The sequence below is a fragment of the Mustela putorius genome, unplaced genomic scaffold (assembly GCF_011764305.1).
Source record: "Mustela putorius furo isolate JIRA1106 unplaced genomic scaffold, ASM1176430v1.1 tig00003923_pilon_pilon_pilon, whole genome shotgun sequence".
Classification (NCBI taxonomy): Eukaryota; Metazoa; Chordata; class Mammalia; order Carnivora; family Mustelidae; genus Mustela; species Mustela putorius.
Window position 1 is genome coordinate 11,227,607 of NW_025422068.1, and position 24,103 is coordinate 11,251,709.

Genomic DNA, 24,103 nt, shown 5'->3' on the forward strand with positions numbered 1-24,103 from the left:
AGGAAGTGGTCAAAAAAGTACAAGATTTCAGCTATCAGTTAGGTAAGTACTATAGGAGGAGGAGCTAAGATGGAGGTATCATAGAAGGACCCTAAGTTGGTCCCCTCCCTCAAACACAGCTGGATAACTGTCAAATCATTCTGAACACCCAAGAAATTGACCTGAAACTGACAGAACACAGCCGACAACTAGAGAGAGAAGAGACCACATTGAGGAAGATAGGAAGCATGGAGATGTGGTTTGGAGGAGAAATGGATCATGGGTGCCAGAGAGAGGAGGGAGCCCTGGTCATGGAGAAAAGCACACAGGGGAGAGATCGTTCACTCTTCTTGGAGTACATCCATCTGTGAGAAATGAGTTCACAGAGATGCCTCTCAGGGGACAAAAATATGAATGGGCCCCACCCATTTCCCTCGCTCACCCCTCAGGACAGGCACAGAGCCACCTGCTCAGGGGGTATTCCCCCTGTCCCTGGCTGCCTAGTCACCTTGCTCCAAGTCCCAAGCCCCTGCACTCTGGTATGACTGCCCATCTCAGTCAAACCTGCCTGCATCAGTCCCAGTGAGACAAAACCCTCCCCAGAGGACCAGCACAGGCTCCTAGCTACAAAATGTCCCTAAAGTTTGGAGTTTTAAAGGCCAGCAGCCTTGGCTGGGCTAGAGTCCAGAGCACACAGTGCTGTTCCTGGAGAGAAGGCAAACAACCCACAGACAGAGAGCATGAAAACAGCAATCTGAAAAACTCCTGAGACACACAGAAGGGAGATTATTAGCTCTTCTGGCAGTGTTTCCCTGCAAGCAGCAAGCAAAGAGACTCCTCCCTGTGGACAAAGGAGGGGCTGACTCCATTCCCTCCCCCACCCCTCAACAATAACAACCTTCACTAAACAGCACCACACCCATACTGCTTGCCTAAACTGCTTACTCCAAGTCTCACACTAATGCACTCTGCTGGTATTGCTGTTCTTGACCAAGTTTGCCTTGGTACCAGTGCAGTGAACCTCAGAGCATAAAAGGGCCAACCTAGCTACAAGCCAGAAGGATGGAGCTCTGGGCCGGCTCAGGCTGAGGGAAAATTTTGAAAAATGAAGATTCCTTTTGGAATGAGAATACCTCCCTTGCCTTTGTACTCAAAACCTTCTTTAAGACCTCTCTTGACCTTTCCCAACAATAGCCCAAGTTCTTGTTTAGGGGGGAACATTGAGGTTTCTGAAGGTCTTACCAGCCACCCTGGCTCCAGGGAGACAGTCCTGGGTGAGTTCCAGGCTCACTGACTTGGTTGTATGAAGGGGTTTCTTCTGCCCCTGAGCATGCTGTGTATTCTGGTTGCCTTTAAGTTTGCCCCTGGTATGGGGTGGAGAAGTCTGGATGTTCTGTGGGGCCCAGGCCAGTCAGAACACAGGATCTAGGCTAAAACCCTTGAATCTTTTTCCAGGTTTATCCAATCCCATCACAACCTCCACCTGTGCCCATCTCACCTTGACTTCCCATGTGCTAGATCAATTGAAAAAAAAAAAATCCTGTCTTTTCAAAAGGTGAAAAGGTCCCAGAAAGTATAATAAAAACACATATACAGGCCTTGGCACTTAGAGTAAATAATTCCCTAGACTCTCTCTCTGCTGGCCTTAGTGCCCAGCAGGTATGGGACATATTTCTGTTAGAGGAATGAAGCACAAAGCATCATTGCATATCCTTCACTCCTTGGTTGACAAATTAGTTAAGTTTTCTTCCTAAATCTGTTATCTGAAATGTGGAAATGGGGAAGCTACTCCAGAGTCCAGCAAGTAGGGCCTAGGACAGAGTATGACACCTCTCCCTCAATGTTGGTGTGATAGGTGAGCACAAACCTATGCTTTCCAGACAATTTCTGTGACCATGTCTGACCCAGCCATGGACTTTGCAAAGTCTGCTCATCAGATCATCTATGCTGGGCCCTACCGGAGGGGGTAACTGGGGCCCTGCAGCACCAGCCACAACTCCCTATCCTCCACTACCTTCTCATCTGGTCCCTGCCCTGATCCTCGTGCTAGGCAACCCTGCACATGGGATCCTCTCGGGGTCCTTTAAAACCATACTCTCCCCATGTGACACTGCCAGGCCAGGCTGGAACAAGGGTAATTACATGAGAGGTTGCAGGGTCTTCCAGGAATCTTCAGTGTGCAATTTTTGGCATGTGTGAGCCTGTAGGACATTGAGACTCAGATTACAGGCCCAGAAGTTGAGTAGAGGACCTCAGAGATCAGCTCAGAGAGCAGGTGACCCCTCAGCTCCCAACTTACTGACCTTACTTCTGATCTCCCCTCTTCCCCAACAGACTTTGAGGTCTCTGAATAAGGAAACCTAGGCCTTTATGGAAAGAGTCCAGGGAGCAGATTCAACTAGAGAAGGCAGTTGAGCTTACAAGAGAACAAGGAACTGTGAGCAGATCTTTCATCTTCTGATGGACACCAGCAGTAAAACGCACACATGCATACACCTGAGGAAAGATTTACCAATGATTTCCCTACCCTCCATTTTGATTTACTGCATCTATTCCAATGGGTAGCATCTTTGAACTCTTGTTACAATGTACCGGATAGATTTCATGATCTAAGAAGCAGAATGAAAAACACTCATTAGTACATTTCCCATGCAGGATCCTGTATAGTTCATGTCATGCCCATGTCATGAGCCATGTAGCAGGGATCAGCCTTGGACTGGACTAGAGTTCTGAGGCATCAGGAATTTTTGTGAGCATGAACTCAGTGTAGACCAAGCCCCACATTTCTCCCCATTTTATCACCACAAGGAAAAGGTGAGTAAAAAAATCAACATATTGATTTATTCTAGGGAAGTATAATAAACATCTGCATCATCAATAGGCATGAAGCTCTAAAGGACATGGTCTGGGGAAATAGTGTTTGGAAAGCCCACCTCACCAATATATCTATAAAGGATGGATTTGGTGTCCAGCAATAGGGGCAGTTTCTTCAATGCAGTTAAATATTTGTGTTCTGGGTAGAAATAACTGCAAGTGAAAAATGCAAGCTTACAAATGAACTTGAAAACTAGCTGTGGATGCCAATGAACACACACAGACAGCCAACCACAGCCCTTGGTAGTATGGTAAGAACTACCTCTGAAACTCAGGTACCCTTGCAGTGATGGGGCTGTTTGTAATGGATGATAGAAAGCTCCCACTCAGTATCTCTTGAGGGCTAGGCTACTCCCCAGCAGTGCGTGAGTATCTGTCTGGGGCTCGTGCCCTGTTTGTTTGGTTCTGGTGTGCTGTGGCTATTAAACACTCTCCTAATTTGAACCATTTCACATCCTAAATCTACATTTTTCTCCTGGGTGGCTGTATATATAATGAAAAAAAATTTTTAAGAGTTTTTTTTCAGATAAAATTTGAAACCTCACTCTCCACCACCAGAAGTATCCTAACTTGGTTCTCACCACTGTGGGAATCATTCAGTCCTACCAAGAGCATCCCTCCTTCTCTGCATCATTCTCCATCAACCTCATCACCTTACTCTACTTACCTGGGAAGATATTCTCCAATATGGAATCCAATCTGAATTTGGTGGATGTACCTAAACTGGACCAATGTGTATAATTTTGACCCATTTTCAGGCTTCTGCTCAAAGAGGAGGGTTTTTCAGAGGTTATCATAAATACTAGTGGAGATAGAAAGTGAAGTTAATATTGAATGAAAGTGAAATGAAAGAGGCATAATAAAGTGATAAAGAATCCTATGGATAAATCTTGGCTCCAGTATGACCCTGCCATGTGACCTTGGACACATTCCACTATCTTAGTTTTCCAATAGTTACAATGGTGATGGTAATAATATTACATCTTACGGGGGTCCATCTAAGTCCAGGTAATGTGAGGATTTAATGAGTTAAAGCACATAAAGCACATAGAATAGGGTCAGGTATGGACTTATGTAAATGTTTGGCATTATCATTATCATTCCTTCTCTTCATGGCCAAGAAGGGACAACATAAGATCACATGCAAAGACAGTTTCACCAAAAGGTGAGTGTCCTACTCAGATTCTCCATCCAGTGGAGTGGGAAGAGTCTGCTGGAGAGTCCTACAATCACATGGAAGCTTTCAAGGAATAGTTACATCTTATCTTATTCCCAACTGAGCTTGTTAAGTTTCCTTCTTAGAGAATTCAGGAAGCAGAAGACAGTCCCATGTAGAGAGCACTGTCCTGCATTGTGAGATCCCCAGAGAATGAGGGAAGAAATAGAGAGCTGAGATGAGTGGTTAAAGGGCTCTAAAGGTCAGAATGGCTATAGGTACACAGTTCTTGGAGTAAACCCAACCCTAGACAGCCTATCCTGGGTCATGGTGTTGAAGGAGGTTAAATAAGAGGCCACACCCACTGGAACCTCCCATAGCACAGGCAAGGAGAAAACCAGGTCCCACTGAACACCAGGAAGCCTGACCACTGCAGAGGTCTACTGGAGGAGTTGAGACCACCAAGTTTACCACACAGGAAGTCAGCTAGAAATGCATTCAGACAAAAGAAGACAGATCAACAAATGAGACAAACCAGAAGACAAGGTGATCAGAACCTCTGATGAAAGCTTCCTCCTCAGTGCCCCAGGGAGTCCCAGCAGGGATGAAGCCAAAGAGGAATGGAAAACACAATCTTGACCTGCTGCAGGTCGGTGGTGAATGTTCAGTGGAAGGTAGATTTAATATGGCTTCTAACAATATTTCCTATTTCCATAGCTTCATTCATTCCTGTACTGTGGAATGACAAATGAAATATGGCATCAAGAATGGAATGTCCAGGCACCTGGGTGGCTCAGTCAGTTAAGTGTCCACTTTCAGCTTGGGTTGTGGTCTCAAGGTCCTGGAATCAAGTCCCCCATCAGGCTCCTTGCTCAGCGGGGAGGCTGCTTCTCCCTCTGCCTGCTGCTCCCCCTGCTTGTACTCTCTTTCTCTCTATCTCTCTCTAAAAAAAAAAAAAAAAGGAAAAGAAAAAGAAAAAGAAAGGAAGGAAGGAAGGACGGGACGTTCAAGATTCCAAAATTTAGTCATGAAAAGTCTGCAGCTTCTGACTTACAAATCCTCTGTTCACTGGCTCATTCTTGTTCTCTCTCACTCTCTCTCTCTCTCTCTGTCTCTTCCACCTCTCTCTCTCTCTGTGTCTCAGTGTAATAAAAATAGAATATTTAAGCTAACCTGTTGGAGAGACCCTGAGGAATTACAGGCCGTCTGGAGGAGAAGAGAGGCAGCCAGCATTAACTGCCAGGCATGTACATGTGTCATCTTGGGAGCAAACCCTCCAACCTCAGGCACAGTATCAGAAGATGGAGCCAAGCTGATAACTTGACTGCCACCTAAGGAGAGACCTTTATTCAGAATCACACAACTAAAACTGCTCCTATATTTCTGACCCTTGGAAACCATAAGCAAATAAATGCTCGTTTTTCATTTCATTTCATTTTATGTTTTATTTTTTTCAAATAAATGCTTGTTTTAAGCCACTAAGTTTCAGGGTAATCTGATCCACAGCAACAGATAACAGATAATACCATCAAGAAGCTCCCCACAGCGCTGGCAGTTGTGAATGACCTCTTCCCTCACTATAGCACTCACTCCTGCATGGACCCAGCATGAAGAAGCTGCACCATCTTCAATCACAGCCTTTCCCTCCCTGGCCCCTGGACATGTCCTTCCCTGCTGTCTAGTGAAGGATCGGCCTCTGCTAAAATTCTTAGGTAATTTCATCCTGCTTCAGGCCACACAGACTTACCCAGTTGGAGGCTCTGTGTCTAAGAAGAAAAAATAGGGAGGGACAGAAAGAAAGAATGAAAAGAAAGAAAGATGAAAGAAAGAAGGAGAAAGAAAGAAAGAAAGAAAGAGAGAAAAGGAAGGAAGAAAGGAAGAAACAGAGGCATGTTTAGTAGTGAGAGGAAGAGTAAATGTAGGTAGATAATAAATTCATTCCACGGGAGGTAATAGAGAGGGGAATAGGGAGGAGGGGAATAGGGAGATAAACTTTCTGAGTCTCTGCAGTTCCAATTAATGCCTTCATTTTCTGGTCACTTTTAATAAATAGTGTGACTACAGAATTCTGTTTTTGACATCATTTCATCTTAGAATTCTGAAGATCTACCTCCTTGCCGTCTTAACTGGTATAAGATTAGATTGTATTGTGGTTTTGATTTGTATTTCCCTGATGGCTAGTGATGTTGAACATTTTTTCATGTGTCTGTTAGCTATTTGTATGTCTTCTTTGGAGACATGTCTGTTCATGCCTTTTGCCCATTTCTTGACTAGAATATTTGTTCTTTAGGTGTTGAGTTTGGTAAGTTCTTTATAGATCTTGGATACCAGCTCTTTATCTATAGTGTCATTTACAAATATCTTCTCCCATTCTGTGGGTTGCCTCTTAGTTTTATTGACTCTTTCCTTTGCTGTACAAGAGCTTTCTGTCTTGAGGAAGTCCCAAAAGTTCATTTTTGCTTTTGTTTCCCTTGCCTTTGGAGACGTGTCTTGAAAGAAATTTCTGTGGCCAATATCAAAAAGGTTACTGCCTATTCTGCTAAAAATATCTTAAACGTGTTTCTGGTACACTGCATAGAACCTTCTCCAGAAATAGGTGTGGAATTGCTGGGTCATAACATATAGATTCTTACACATTCCATGAAAGGAAGACAAGGCATTGCCTCCTTAAAAAGTCTGAAATCTCCCACCTCTCATATATATTTTGTATTTCTATTACTATTGGTCAGTTGAGAAGGCTCTCTTACACTTACATCTCAAATGTAGACTACAGTTGTAGTTTGGTACCTGTGAGGACCCATTTCTCCCTTGAGAAGATTACATGGTATTAGACCACATCTGCATCTGAAGCAGCTTCCTGAGTCATGTCCTTTAAGGTCTGCGAATCTACTGGCTCATCCTCCTGGGTCTTCCTCTGAATGGAATTCACCAGGGGTACTGGAGTTCTCAGACTCCCCCACACTATTCTCTCATTCAACTGTAACATTACACAAGGAGTACTGCTACTAAACACTTTTTTATACCTAGGGTGCCTTCTGGAATAAAGTCTACACCCACAAGTTCCTGTGTTGAGCCCTAATCCTCATTATGATTGCATTTCTAGATTTTTTAAGGAGATAGTGAATTTAACTGAGCACAGATCTGTGGGACCCTATCTAGTAGGACTGATCTCCTTAGAAGATGGGAAAGCGACACCAGGGATGCACACAGAGAGAAAGGCCATGTGAGGACACAGGAAAAAGGAGCCATCTGCAAGCTGAGAAAGAGGTTTCAGAAGGAGCAAAACCTACAGGCACCTTGATCTAAGACGTCCAGCCTCTGTTGTTACAGCCTCTGTGTGTGTGTGTGTATATATATATATATATGTATATATATACACACACAAAAACCTTATATATATATATATATATACACACACACACACAATTTATATATATATATATATACACACACACACACACATATATATACACACATATATACACATATATATATTAGAATAGTATTCAGCCTGAAAAAAGAAAGCCTGCCATTTTCAATGAGACGGATGGACCTGAAGACTATAATTCTATAGTTTCAGATATAGCTGAAGACTGTAATGTTATGGGAAACAAGTCAGTAAGTGATAGACAAATACCATATGATTTCAGGCATAGGTGGAATTTTAGAAACAAAATAAGTACCACATCTTCTTGATCCATTCATCTGTTGATGGACATCTAGGTTCTTTCCATAGTTTGGCTATTGTGGACATTGCTGCTATAAACATTTGGGTGCACGTGCCCCTTTGGATCACTACGTTTGTATCTTTAGGGTAAATACCCAATAGTGCAATTGCTGGGTCATAGGGCAGTTCTATTTTCAACATTTTGAGAAACCTCCATGCTGTTTTCCAGAGTGGCTGCACCAGCTTGCATTCCCACCAACAGTGGGATTATGGACATTGGGGAGGGTATGTGCTTTGGTGAGTGCTGTGAAGTGTGTAAACCTGGTGATTCACAGACCTGTACCCCTGGGGATAAAAATATATGTTTATAAAAAATAAAAAATTTAAAAAAAAGAAACAAAATAAGTAAACAAAGGTAATGAAAAAGAGAAAAAACACAAAACAAGGAACAGACTCTTATCTAGAGAGAACAAACTGCTAAATATACCAAGGGGAGGTGAGTAGGGGGATAGGTGTAATACGTGAAGGGGATTAAGAGTACATTCATCATGATGAGCCTTGAGTAATGTATAGAATTGTTGGATCGCCATGTTGCACACCTGTACTAATACAACACTGTATGCTAACTGTACTGGAGTTAAAAATGTAATAAAACATAATAAATTAAAAATAAAATAAAGGGGCGCCTGGGTGGCTCAGTGGGTTAAGCCGCTGCCTTCAGCTCAGGTCATGATCTCAGGGTCCTGGGATCGAGTCCCGCATCGGGCTCTCTGCTCAGCAGGGAGCCTGCTTCCTCCTCTCTCCTCTGCCTGCCTCTCTGCCTACTTGTAATTTCTCTCTGTCAAATAAATAAATAAAATCTTTAAAAATAAAATAAAAATAAAAACACTTTTTTGGGAGAATAATTGATTTTGATGTGTCATGTAATCTAGCCACAATTATTAAGAACAAGGAAATTAAATAGATAAAAATTTAATTTTAAAAAATTGAGGTAAACTTTTAAATCATTTCCAAAATCCTTCTGATAAACTAAAACCTTAAAATTTCACTGAGTTAGATTCAGAAGTGATTTATGTTAAATTCATTAAATGTCTAGATTATTTCCAAATAAGATGAAATAATAAAACATTAACTACTAATCATGTTTCTCTAATTTTGGCTTCTTTATTACTGAGAAACTAAAGATAAATGTAGGTCTGTTGGCAAACATTTTTTGGCATATTATATTGAAAGATCGTATATAAAGATACAACGTATATTTGTATATTTATAAATTTGTAAATTTGCCAATCTAAAGAACACTAGTCTAGCAGAAAGTTAACACATGCTTACTACTTAATGTTTGCTTGAAATTAATGTTTCTATGGGTTAAGAACTCTAATGTGGTAAAAGCAACTAAAAATAGAAAAAAGGAGCATCTCTAAATGAAAATAAAATAGGACATGCATTTTTGGTTTAAAAAAAAAAACCCATGAGGGTGCCTGGTTAGCTCAGTCCAAATAGCATAAGTGTCTTGGTCTCAGGGTGGTGAGATCAAACCCCATGTTCAATATGGAGCCTACTTAAAAAAAAAAAAAATATATATATATATATATATATGTATATATGACTAGAGATGCACTTTATTTCTTCAGGCAAAAGAAAGTTGTACAAAAATTGTGAAAAGGGAAACTCTGGAAAGGAATTTTATGCATGGTCAGGACTTCTCACTTTGGAATGAATATGTTTTAATAGAAATATAAACTGATTTCCTAGATAGAATAGGTTTCTAGAGTAGAATTTGGTTCCCTATGTGTTAAAAGGACAAAGTTCTATTTGTTTGTTTTTCTAACATTGATCTACTTTTGGTAATAGGTTGTGAAACTTCCCTTACCATTTAAGTGATCTTCCTAGAAAACAAAGACCCTGTGGTTTATGTTCTATTTGTATAGATATGTAAGTACTCTAGAAATTGTATGAAATTCCTGGAAATTTGATACATCCTAGTATGTTATCACTTGTAATTATTCTCTTACCTTCTGACACTGCTGTCATCAAGACTGAGGCTCACACTAAAAGGACTGAACCTGAGTATCAGGAAAATGCCCCAGCTGACTCTCATGCAAAAGCAGCCAGCAAAAGAATCTATAAAGAATGTGGCACGTGTGAATAAAATCCATTCTGCCTCTGCAAAAATGTCCCCTCGTGAGATTTCCGCCATTTTGGCATCAGGGTAACATGGCAACATTCTGAAGCAGAGAAAATAAGATGGATAAAGAATGGCTGTAAGTTGAACAGTCGGGGATTTACAAAACACCAGACAGCTGCTGGATTCTTCCTGGCTTCCTGTCAAACCCCATTCCACCCCCACCCCGCCCATTCCCTCACCCATCAGTGTGCATTTAAGATAACTCAGGCTTTGACTAAACATTTGAGGGGAGATTTGTATAAATTTGAAAAAGCTCTGCCATCCACGTCTGACTTGTCAGACCCATTATCCTGCAAAAATTACTTTTGCCCCCAGAGGCCTCACGACTCCTCCTTTGAAAAGACTTTTGAATACCCCCCACAGCTTGTCTTTATTCAATTGCCACAAGGTACATGTTATCAATATGTTCTATTTACGTACGTGTGTTTTCCAGTTAGGTTGGAGCTTTCCTGTGCTGAAAGGCTGATGTCCTCGTGGTGGCAAAGGACTTGTTAGAAATGTGTTTCCCATGAGGGGTATGCTTTCCATGATCTTTGGTAAACTGATAGCCATTTCATTGGACAAATCATACCAGCTTTAACAACAAACTTGCAGACTTCTTGGGATTATCTCTGGCCCTATCACCCTCAATCTTCAGGCAAGGTTGAAAGATCTAATGGAATCCTCAAACTTAAAATTTTTAAGCTAGCCAAAAATAACAGGATCCAATAGCACATTAAAAAGATTATCCACCATGACCAGGTGAGATTCATCCCTGGGCTACAAGGTTGGTTCAACATTCGCAAATCAATCAATGTGATGCAACAAATTAATAAGAGAAGAGGGAAGAACTACATGGTCCTCTCAATTGATGCAGAAAAAGCATTTGACAAAATCCAGCATCTGTTCCTGATTAAAACGCTTCAAAGTATAGGGATAGAGGGAACATTCCTGAACTTCATCAAATCTATCTATGAAAGACCCACAGCAAATATCATCCTCAATGGGAAAAAGCTTGCAGCCTTCCTGTTGAGATCAGGAACACGACAAGGATGCCCACTTTGACCACTCTTGTTCAACATAGTATTAGAAGTCCTAGCAACAGCAATCAAACAACAAAGAGAAATAAAATGTATCCAAATTGGTAATGAAGAAGTCAAACTCTCTCTCTTTGCAGATGACATGATTCTTTATATGGAAAACCCAAAAGACTCCACCCCCAAACTACTAGAACTCACACAGCAATTCAGCAACGTGGCAGGATACAAAGTCAATGTACAGAAATCAGTGGCTTTCTTATACACTAACAATGAAAATACAGAAAGGGAAATTAGAGAATCGATTCCATTTACTATAGCACCAAGAACCATAAGATACCTGGGAATAAACCTAACCAAAGAGGTAAAGGATCTGTACTTGAGGAACTACAGAACACTCATGAAAGAAACTGCAGAAGACGCAAATAGATGGAAGACCATTCCATGCTCTTGGATCGGAAGAATAAACATTGTTAAAATGTCTATACTGCCTAGAGCAATCTATACTTTTAATGCTATTCTGATGAAAATTCCACCGGTATTCTTCAAAGAGCTGGAACAAATAATCCAAAAATTTGTAATGACTCAGAAGAGACCCCGAATCGCTAAGGAAATGTTGAAAAACCAAAATAAAACTGGGGGCATCACGTTACCTGCTTTCAAGCTTTACTACAAAGCTGTGATCACCAAGACAGCATGGTACTGGCATAAAAACAGACACATAGAGCAGTGGAACAGAGTAGAAAGCCCAGATATGGACCCTCAACTCTATGGGCAATTAATCTTTGACAAAACAGGAAAAAATATACAGTAGAAAAAAGACAGTAAATGGTGCTGTCAATAAATGGTGCTGGGAAAACTGGACAGCTATATGTAGAAGAATGAAACTCGACCATTCTCTTACACCGTACACAAAGATAAACTCAAAATGGATAAAAGACCTCAATGTGAGACAGGAATCCATCAGAACCCTAGAGGAGAACATAGGCAGTAATCCCTTCGATATCAGCCACAGCAACTTCTTTCAAGATATGTCTCCAAAGGCAAAGGAAACAAAAGCGAAGATGAACTTTTGGGACTTCATCAAAATCAAAAGCTTCTGCACAGCAAAGGAAACAGTCAAGAAAACAAAGAGGCAACCCACGGAATGGGAGAAGATATTTGCAAATGACAGTACAGACAAAAGGTTGATATCCAGGATCTATAATGAACTCCTCAAACTCAACACACACAAAACAGACAATCATATCAAAAAATGGGCAGAAGATATGGACAGACACTTCTCCAATAAAGACATACAAATGGCTATCAGACACATGAAAAAATGTTCATCATCACTAGCCATCAGGGAGATTCAAATTAAAACTACGTTGAGAGATCACCTTACACCAGTTAGAATGGCCAAAATTAGCAAGACAGGAAACAACATGTGTTGGAGAGGATGTGGAGAAAGGGGAACCCTCTTCCACGGTTGGTGGGAATGCAAGTTGGTGCAGCGTCTTTAGAGAACAGTGTGGAGATTCCTCAAGAAATTAAAAATAGAACTTCCCTATGACCCTGCCATTGTACTCCTGGGTATTTACCCCAAAGATACAGATGTCGTGAAAAGAAGGGCCATCTGTACCCCAATGTTTATAGCAGCAATGGCCACGGTCGCCAAACTGTGGAAAGAGCCAAGATGCCCTTCAATGGACGAATGGATAAGGAAGATGTGGTCCATATACACTATGGAGCATTATGCCTCCATCAGAAATGACGAATACCCAACTTTTGTAGCAACATGGACGGGACTGAAAGAGATGATGCTGAGTGAAATAAGTCAAGCAGAGAGAGTCAATTATCATATGGTTTCACTTATTTGTGGAGCATAACAAAAAGCATGGAGGACATGGGAAGTTAGAGAGAAGGGGGTTGGGGTAAATTGGAAGGGGAAGTGAATCATGAGAGACTATGGACTCTGAAAAACAATCTGAGGGGTTTGAAGTGGCAGATGGGTGGGAGGTCGGGGTACCAGGTGGTGGGTATTATAGAGGGCACGGATTGCATGGAGCACTGGGTGTGGTGAAAAAATAATGATACTGTTATGCTGAAAATAAATAAATGGAAAAAGAAATGTTAAAAAAATATGTATCTAATGTTTTACCATCAAGCCTGTCACCAACAGGTTAAAGATATCTTCCCAGATCCCAGTTCAAAGGATCCTGTTGTTTATAGTCTAGACCCTAGTGACCAGATATTCTGTAATCGTCATCAGAAGAATACAGCTTTTGAGCCCCATTGAAAGGAATCTTACTAAATGCTGCCAACCACTGACATTGTTATAAAACTAGAAGGTGCACATTTCACAGCTAAAGAAAGCTTTACCTGACACCTGGTCCTACGCAGATGCTAGAGACCTCTAAATCAAACTGATGTGAAAGATAAGTAACTGACATCAAGGCAGACTGCTTTCACCCAAGACAACAGATCAAGTCTTCACACATTAATGTGAAACCCTTTCTCCTTTTTCTTTCCTTAGCTCTGGGGTAATTCTGGAAATCAAATGCCCTCAGCTGAATGCCGGAAGGGAGCATAACCTCCAGGTTAAGAGAAAAATCTAATCTTGTCCCTTACATTTTCTAACCAAATTAAGAGATCTCATTTGTTGAATCCCTTGGATTTACATAAATGAATTAAAATGGACCAATTATGGTCCATTCATGACTTGGGATTTTATTTCTTTGCAGGACCAAGCTTCCTTAGTTGAGTAAATTTACATGACAATTTAATCCAGAAACTTCCTTAACTCCTAAAGGATCTTTCAGAATCCATTCCTAAAACAATAGATGCCCAACAAACGCGCTTAGTTTCTGGCCAAAGATTCTCTTGACCATAACAGGAGCTGTCTATATGGTGATCAACACCAACCACCTGGTGCATTCAGATGGACACTTCTGGGGAAGTTGAAACACAGCTACATAAAATCACTGAGCAAACCACATGGCTTAAAAAGATGATTCCTTCAGCAGGGTCTTTCTTTGACTTATTTGATTTGGAGGGTTTGGGTTTTGGGTACCATGGCTTCAATGTGCACTCCAGCCATTGAAAATTATCCTGATAATCTGCCAGGTATATTGTATGCTTTCAAAAATTTTAAATGCATGTTCATAGATGCTAACTATCAAGCAAGTAATCTCCCTGAGACTGGAACATCAGAAAAATGTACCAAAATTGTCCATCTGAAGTCATCACCTGTGAATATCATAGAGATTAAGCAAAAACATCATGACATGTGAATACCAGGAAAAGGAACAGCAAAAGCTGAGAAAACCCCTGAACAGTAGTTCAAGTTGGCGCCAATGCCTTCATTTTGATCACATCTCTACATGAAGCTAAGAGTCTGAATCAAAGTAGCAGAATTGTGAAAAAGAAGTTCCACAGGGTCAAAGGGCCCTAGAAGTCACTGAAGTTAAGGCCTGACCTCATTAAACCAAGACTAAATACCTAACCTAACTGCAGTTTTACTCCCTTGGGCATGTATAATTTAACCAGTCAATTTTCAGGTCAGCACTAGGAAATTTTCTGATAGACCCTTTTCCTTCTCCTTAGGAAAATGATCTTGACTAAAACAGTGCATTTTTTTGATAATGCTTAGGAAAGCGATCTTGACTAGAACACTGCATTCTTTGCTAAGGATTTTTCTTTTTTTCTTTTTCTGTTCCTTTAAAAAAGTTTGTTTTGTTTTGTTTTGTTTTTCCCTGCAGGACAATGGAGCTCTTTTCTATTTGCTAGATAAGATGTTGCCTAACTCATGAATCATTAAACAAAAATAGAATCAGCTCTTTAAAATTTTCAGTTAAATTTTGTTTTTTAATAGAAAATAAATGCATTGTCTCCCCAGGGAAAGGTAGTTAGGCATGAGGTATGGTGGGGGCAGGGGTGTCTGATCAGGAAGCTCTTGGGGAATGACCCTATCCACTGACAGCCATGACATTCACGTGAGCCTTCTGCAGTTCACAGGCATAAAGTCTGTTCCCCAACTGTCCTCTGAAAAATGCCCCAAAGAGCTAAATTCTCTAGCTGGCTTACAGTCATCCACCAGAGATCCTTCCCTTCAGCCTTTCAAGTCCACAGCACCCAAAATCAAGCATCCAGGCTCTCCCAACCTCAGGCCTACAAAGCTGTAATTCTATTTTTAGATCTGCACTCGATCCATGGTGGTTTCTTGCTCCTGGAGGAAAAGAGACTTCTGGTGTCAGAATTGAGTCTAAATGTGTCCCCAGCCAGCTCAGAAAATGCTGAGCCTGGTTGAAGTTCTCCCTGCAGCCTACAACAGGAACACTCCCCTGCTCAGACTGGCCTTGCACTGGAATAGGCCCTGTGTTCTGGTGGGGGTCACTGCAGAGAGAAAGAACTGACGGTCACCCCAAATGTCTACACTGCCTGTGAGGATCTGGCAGGACTTAAATCATCTCTGGCCTCTACTCCACCCTCATGGGAATCTGGCCAGTAGTAAAGCAGCAGCCATCAGATTGCTGAGCTCTGCATTTGCAAGAACAAAGAGTGAAACAAAGTTCTGAGGGCTCCTTTCTGAGAAACACAGCCATTGTCAGGAAGGGGAAGTGAAAGCCACCATGGTCATTGATATGGTGTGTTTTTTTGGCATAGGAGTGAGAGGAGGGCTTAAGATCCCAGGCAGGAGGCTTCTCAGTGACCTCTGAGAGATTGCACTAAACAAGTGTCAGGCTCCAGGCCAGTCAGAGTCTGAATCTAGAATCAAAGAACACAGGCCTGAGTCCTGGAAAAATGACACTCGGGGCCCCCCTGTTAACCTTGGACAGCCCATACTTTGTGGGGAGTGAAGTCTAGTAAAGAGGGTATCTAGTCCTTGTTCCTGGTTCCTGGCACAGAGCTTCAGAATCCTGGGAATTTCTTGAGTGATAGGAACTGACTTTGTTGTGTCAACGAAGTGATTCCAGGCAGGATCCTAGATAGCTTCATGTCAGTGGCTGGTCGCTAGAAAGACCAACCATGTGAATAGAGGGTGGGGTCTTTGGTCCAGTAGGATCCCTGGGGGGAGAGTGGGGTGGGGTTGGAGATTGTGTTTAATCAAGTAGCCAAAGATTTGATCCATCATGTCTATGTAGTAAAATCCCCATAGAAACCTAGACACCAATGCCCAAGTGGGCTTTTTAGTTGATATTTACATTGTTGTTCTGGGAGGATGGTGTACCCTAATTCCTTGGGGAGAGGCATAGAAGCTGTGTCCTCCCTCCCAGACCTCACCCTATGTGTATCCTTATATCCCAAATACAGTGAAACTATATTTATACATAAAAAGCTTTCCTGACTTCTGTGAATCATTCTAATCAATTATCAAGCCCGAGGGAGTTATAGGAACCCTCACATTTGTAGACATTCAGTGGAAGATCCAGATGACCTAGGGAACCTCCCCAAGTGCAACTGGTGTCTGAAGTGATGGTAGTCTTCCCAAGGCCTAAACTCTTAAACCCAGTCTTTGTTAACTCTGGATGGCTAGTATAGAAATTAATAGACATTATACCTCGTTGGAGTGGAAACAGAATGGAGCAGCCCTGTGTCATTGGTAGCCATATTCTGCCTTTATTTGGTTTTATTTATTTTTTGAGTAGAAATCCTCTATATAGTTTACAATTCGAGAGGTGTAAGCTGTATACAATAATATGTCCCTCCACACAAAATGGGCAATCATCAAGTGTCTGTACTAGAGGGACCATGCCATCCTTACAGGCCATTTTTGAACCTATGAACCAATATGCACCCCTATTTCCTCCTTTTTACAAAAATGGCAGCGTTCTGTACATGACGTCCTGTGCCATGAGTTCTTCATTTGCTATTTGGTAATTGTTCTAGATGAGTACCCTCAAAACTCCTCCTGTTAAAAATATTTTTATTAATGTCTTTTGAAATGAGTGTCTGGGGCACCTGGGTGGCTCAGTGGTTTAAGCCTCTGCCTTCAGCTCAGGTCATGATCTCAGGGTCCTGGGATGGAGCCCCGCATCCGGCTCTCTGCTCAGCGGGGAGCCTGCTTCCCCCTCTCTCTCTGCCTGCCTCTCTGCCTACTTGTGATCTCTCTCTGTCTATCAAATTAATTAATTAATTAAAAAAAAAGAAAGGAGTGTCTGTTTTACTGAGAAGTAGTTGAAGGAATAAGACCTATGTGTATTATAGCTCAAAGAAGCTGTCATTTTGGGGCACCTAATTGGCTCAGTCAGTTAAGCATCTACCTTCAACTCAGATCATGATCTCAGGGTCCTGGGATTGAGCCCCGAGTAGGGCTTTTTGCTCAGTGGGGAGTCGGCTTCTCCCTCTCTCTTGGTCTTCCACTTGTGCTTGCTCTCTCCAGTGCTGTTTCTCTCTCTCTCAAATACATAAATTATTTTTTAAAAAAACAGCTGTCATTTTTAAAAAGTAGAAAAAGAAATTGGACCTGCCATCAACCCAGTAAACTCTGGAATACCCTGTGAATAGCAACCCCCCCTCCAACATGGAGGTTACACCCTCACAAACACAAGTTTTTGACTGAAGAATAATTAACATAAGATATTATATTAGTTTTATGTGCACAACATTGATTCAACAACTCTGTACATTACTCATATCTCTCCACAAGTAAGTGTAGTCGCCATCTGTCACCGTCCAACATTGTTAAAATATTATTGACTACATTCCCCGTGTTGTACTATTCATCTCTGTGACTTACTATTATAATTGGAAGTTTGTACCTCTTAATCTACTTATTTTACCTCCCCCCCACCTCCCCTCTAGCAACTTCCAGTTTCTTCTCTGTATTTAACAATCTGTTTTGTTATTTGTTTGTTTAGATTCCACATATAAGTAAAATAATATATTTGTCTTTCTCTTTCTGACTTTTTTTACTTTGTATAATATCTTCTATTTCTATCCATTTTGTCACAAATGGCAAGCTATCTTTTATGGGTAAGTAATATTCTATGTGTGTGTGTGTATATATATCCATACATATATGTACATCCTTTATATCTATATGGAATATGTGTATGTATAGATATGTAATATTCTGCATGTGTGTATATATATCCATGCATCTATTCATCTAGTAATGCATACTTGAATTTTCACTATTGTAAATGATGCTGCAATAAACATAGAGGTGAAGATACCTTTTGAATTCGTGTTTTTGTTTTCTTTAGGTCAATGTCCAATAGTGGAATTACTAGATTATATAGTATTTCTATTTTTAACCTTTTGAGGAAACTCCATAAAGTTTTCCACAGTGCTTACACTAATTTACATTCCTGCAACAGTGTCTGATAATTCCCTTCATTCCACATCCTCACCAACACTTGTTTTTTATCTTTTTGATACGAGCCTTTCTGACCAATGTGAGATGATAATCTCATTGTTTTTTCTTGTATACATTTCTCCCATGAGTAGTAATGTTGAACGTATATTCATACTGTTCATCTTCTGCATGTTTTGTTAGTCTCTTTGTTTTTGAGTTATGTCTATTGAGGTCCTCTGCCCATCTTCAATTTTGTTTTGTTTATTGGTTTTGAGGTGTATAAGTTCTTTATATATTTTCTATATTAACCTCTTTTTAAATATGTCATTTGCAAATGTGTTCTCCCATTTACTGGGTTTCTTTGTTGTTTAGCTTATGGTTTTCTTTGCTGTGCAAAACATTTTTATTTTGGTGTAGAACCAATAGTCGTTTTTTTTGTTTTGTTTTGTTTGTTTGTTTTTTAATTTTTTCAATTTATTTATTTTCAGAAAAACAGTATTCATTATTTTTTCACCACACCCAGTGCTCCATGCAATCCGTGCCCTCTATAATACCCACCTCCTGGTACCCCAACCTCCCACCCATCTGCCACTTCAAACCCCTCAGATTGTTTTTCAGAGTCCATAGTCTCTCATGATTCACCTCCCCTTCCAATTTATCCCAACTCCCTTCTCCTAACACCCCTTGTCCTCCATGATATTTGTTATGCTCCACAATTAAGTGAAACCATATGATAATTGACTCTCTCTGATTGACTTATTTCACTCAGCATCATCTCTTCCAGTCCCTTCCATGTTGCTACAAAAGTTGTTTGCTTTAGTTTCCCTTGGCTAACGAGACATATTCATAAATATGCTGCTGAGGGAAATGTCCAAGAAATTACTGCATATATTTTTAGATGTCTTAAGGTTTCATTTCTCATATTTAGGTCTTTAGTCCACTTTGAGTTTATTTTGGGGTATGGTATAAAAAGTTGTCCAGTTTCATTCTTTTATATGTAGCTGTGCCATTTCCCCCAAACCATTTGTTGAAAAGACTCTTTTCCCTTTGCTTATTCTTGCCTCATTTGTTCTGCATTAATTAAACGTATATGTGTGGGTTTATTCTGAGCTTTCAATTCTGTTCTGTTGATCTAGTGTCCATTTTTGTTCCAATACCATACTGTGCTGATTACTGTCGCCTTGTAGTGCAACTTGCAACCTTGTGATACCTCTAGCTTTGTTTTTCTGGACACTTTTGTTATTGAGGATCTTTTGTGGTTCTCTACAAATTTTAGCCTTGCTTATTTCACTTCTGTGAAATTTACTGTTGTATTCTGATAGGATTGCATTCAATCTGTACATTATCATGCATCTTATGGACATTTTAACAGTATTTGTTTTTCCAATTCATGAGCATGGAATATCATTCCATTGGTTGTTTCATCTTGAATTTCTCTCATCAGTATTTTACAGTTTTTAGAAAATAGGTTTGTACCTCCTTAATTAAGTGTATTTCCAGATATTTTACAATAGTTCCTGCAATTGTAAATGGGAATATTTTTGCAATTTCAATGGTATCTGTACATTGTTTTTGTATCCTGTAAATTTAATGAATTCATGGATCCTTCCTAGCAGTTTTTTGGTAGAGTCTTTAGGGTTGTCTATATATAGTATCATGTCATCTGCACATAACGAGATCTTTACTTCTTCCTTGCCAATTTGGATGTCTTTCATTCCATTTTCTTTTCTGATTGTTGTAGCTAAGACTTTCAGTACTATGTTGAATAAAAGTGGTGAGAATAGACAGTCTTAGCTTATTCCTGACCTTAAGGGAAATGCTCTCCGGTTTTTGGAACTGAATAGCATGTTCATTGCAGATTCTTCATCAATGGCCTTTATTATATTGAGATTTGTTTCCCCCAACCTACACTGTTGAAGTTGTTTTTTATCATGAATAACTCTTGTACTTTGTAAAATAATTTTTCTGTATCTACTGACATGATCATATTATCCTTTCTCTTATGGATGAGATGTATTACATTGATTTTCTTTGAGTGATTAGCAAATATATTTGCAAGTAAATATTTGCAAATTTAAATATTTGTAAGTATTGGTTTGCAAATATTTATTCTGCATGAAGAAATAAACCCCACTTGATTATGGTGAGTGATTTTTGTAATGTATTGTTGGTTTCAGCTTGCTAATATTTTGTTGAAAATTTTTGCTTCTATGTTATTCAGAGTTATTAGTTCTTTTGTTTTGTAGCACCTTTGTCTAGTTTTGACATCAGGGTAATTCTGGCTTCATAGAATGAATTTGGAAATTTTCCTTTTTTTCTTATGGAATCATTAAAAAAAAACAGGTATTAACTCTGCTTTAAATGTTTGCTAGAATTCATCTATGCAGCTGTCTGTTTCTGGATTTCTGTTTTTTGGGAGTTTTGATTACTCTTTTTATTTCCATGTGGTAATCTCTCTCTTCAGATTTTCTATGTTTTCCTGATTCAGTTTGGAAGGTTACATGTTTCTAGGTCTTCATCCATTTCTTTTAGGTTATCCAATGTTTTGGCATATAATTTTTCATAATACTGTCTTACAATCCTCAGTATTCCTGTGGTGTCATTTGCCGTTCCTCCTCTTTCATTTTTGATACTGTTTGTGTGAATCCCTCCTGCCTTTTGTTTGTATTTGTTTTTATTTTTAATTAATCAAATAATTAATTAATTTTTAAATTATGTGCTGTTAGCTGCTGTATAGTACATAACTAGTTCTTGATGTAGTGTTCAAAGTGTATAATACCCACTGCCCATCACAGTATGTGCCCTCCTCAACACCCATCACCCTGTTCCCCTGCCCCTTCCTGCTCCCCTCTGAAACCCCAAGATATTTTTTTCTTGGAGTCCATAGTTTCTTATGGTTCTTCTCCCTCTCTGATTTCTCCCCTTTGGATTTCCCTCCCTTTCCCTATGACTCTCCATGCTATTGCTTATGATCCATATATGAGTGAAACCATATGATAATTGTCTTTCTCTGTTTGACTTACTTCACTTAACATAATCCCCTCCAGTTCCAACCAGGTCAGTGCAAATGGTGGGTATTCATTGTTTCTGGTGGCTGAGTAATATCCCACTGTGTATAAGTACCACACCTGTATCCATTAATCTGCTGAAAGGCATCTTGGCTCCTTCCACTGTTTGGGTAATGTGGACAATCCTGCTACGAACATGTGCCCCTTCTTTTCACCACATCTATATACTTCAGGTAAATACTCAGTAGTGCAATTGTTGGGTTTAGGGTAGCTCTATTCCTAACATATTGAGGAACCTCTTTTCTGTCTTCCAAAGTGGCTGTCCCAACTTGCATTCCCACCAACAGTGCAAGAGGGCTCCCCTTTCTCCAAATCCTCACCAACACTTGTTGTTTCCTGTTTTGTTCATTTTTGTTGTTGTAACTGGTGTAAAGTGGTATCTTTTTTTTAAGATTTCACTTATTTGACAGAGATTACAAGTAGGCAGAGAGGCAGGCAGAGAGAGAGAGAGGAAGGGAAGCAGACTCCCCACTAGCAGAGAGCCCGACTTGGGGCTTGATCCCAGGACCCTGAGACCATGACCTGAGCCGAAGGCAAAGGCTTTAATCCACTGAGCCACCCAGGTGCCCCTATAAGGTGGTAGCTTATTATGGTTTTATTTGTTTTATTTTGATGAGTCTAGCTAGGGTGTCATCAATTTTGTGGGCCTTTATGGCACCAGCTCTTGATTTCAGTGATTTGTACTATTGGTTTTCCAATTACTATTTCATTTATTTCTGCTTTAATTTTTCCTATGTTTTTCCTTCTTTTGGCTTTAGACTTCATTTATTGTTCCATATCTAGCTCCTTTATGTGTAAATTTAGGTTTACTGGAGAATGTTCCTGCTTCTTCAGATAGACCTGTATTGCCCTAAACTTAATTCTCAGAACTGCTTTTGTGGCCTGCCATATATTTCGGATCATTGTGTTTTTACTTTCATTTGTCTCCATGTGTTTTTTGATTTCCTCTTTGTCTTTTGGTTGAACCTTTTGTTGTATAGTAATATTAATTAACCTCCATGTATTTGCACTCGTTACGGAGTTTTTTCTTGTAGGTGATTTTTTGATTCATTGCACTGTGGTCAGAACAGATGTATGGTATGACTTCAATTTTTTTTTAATTTTAATTTCTTTTCCATGTAACAAAGTTTATATTACAACTTGTTGAGGTTTGTTTGTGGCCTAATATGTGATTATCCTGGAGAATTTTTCATGCCAAAAGCATGAAAAGAATGTGTATGCTGCTGTTTTATGAGAGAATATATCTGTTAGATTTGTCTGGTGTCATCCGCTCGTGTCTCCCAAGCACCCAGGCTTCATTGTCACCGCACAGGGAGAGGGTGACACTAGTCTTGCCACCTGCCTGCTGTTCCTGCCATGGCAGGCTCTCCTGCTTCACGACCATATCCCGACAACAAGGCCAACGGCTGCTTCTCTTCTCCCGGGGCAGCGAGCTGCACTTCCCCAGACATGCTCCTGGGGAGCGCAGTGACAGACGTGTCCCTTTCCTTAAGACTGTTTCCACAGCGGCAACCACGCTTACTTCTCAGGCCGAGGGGATGCCCGAGCAAAGAGGCTTTCGCTCTATGCAGGTTTGTCCCACCGTGCTGCGACTACTAAGCTAAGGTTAGCAGGAAGAGGAGCCCACAAAACCGACCCCGATTTCCCAACGACTTCTATGCTTTCCCAGAGGTTTTCAACTTGGCGCGAACCGCGCTTCACTGCTGCTTCCTCCGCAAGGCTTTGGGCGTTTCCTCTGTCGCGTCAGGTAAGAGGAGCTGCAGGTGAGCAGGTGCCTATTGGGCCTTGCCTTCCCGGGCTCCATGTTCGCGCCCTGGGTTCACCCTGCCAGGCCGAACTAAACAGACACAGCCGCAACCCTGCAGCAGCGTGCGTGGCCTAGGATGGCACTCTATGCACACTACCATCTCCCGGTGTAGGCAACGCTTGGCCTTTTGCTCCGGCACTCAGGCAGACTCGCGGACTAGGCCAGTAACTTCCCCACAGGAGAGGAGAGGCCACAGGATCCCAGCACACGGCCTGTGCACTGGGATGAGGAGCTGTCGGGGACAGTCCCCACTCCTTCCCAGAAACCCCGTGCCTCCGCGAACGCTTCCACATCCTGGAGGAAGAAGGCATCTGACTGCCCGTTCTTTCAGGGAGCTGTTTCTGCGTGTTCAGGGTAGGCGCCTGGTGGCAAACCCATGTCTCCACCTGGGACAGGCCAAGGAGCTGTTGTCACCTTGGGCCCAGAGGCTCAGGACATGCCTGCTTTCTGCCCAGACTCCTTTCTCAGAGTGGAGCACGCGCCCCTGCTCTAGTTGTCCCCTCGGGTCTCCTTAGCAGCGAGGCTTCTGTCTCTCCACACAGGGAGCGGGGAACACTTGTCTTGCCACCTGCCCGCTGTTTATGCCAAGGTCGGCTCTCCTGCTAAGGGACCGTTTCCGACCACAAGGCCAATGGCTCCTTCTCTTCACCCCGGGCAGCGTGCTGCACCTTCCCCAGACATTCTCGTGGGGAGCGCAGTGATTGACGTGTCCCTTTCCTTAAGTCTCTTCCAACAGGCGCAACCGCGCTTCTCTCTCAGGCAGAGGGGACGCCCGGGCAAAGAGGATTTCGCTCCATGCGGGTTTCTTCCACCGTGCAGTGGAGACTAGCTCAGGCAAGCAGCAGCAGCATCCCACAGACCCGACTCTGATTTCCCGTGCCCGGGAAAGCAAGGCCCAAGAGGCACCTGCAAGAAGCAGCAGCAACCCGCAGACCCGACTCTGATTTCCCAAAGAATGCTCTGCGTTCCTACAGGGGATGCCCGGGCAAAGAGGATTTCCGTCCGTGCGGGTTTATTCCACCGGGCTGTGGAGACTAGCTCAGGCAGGCAGCAGCAGCAGCATCCC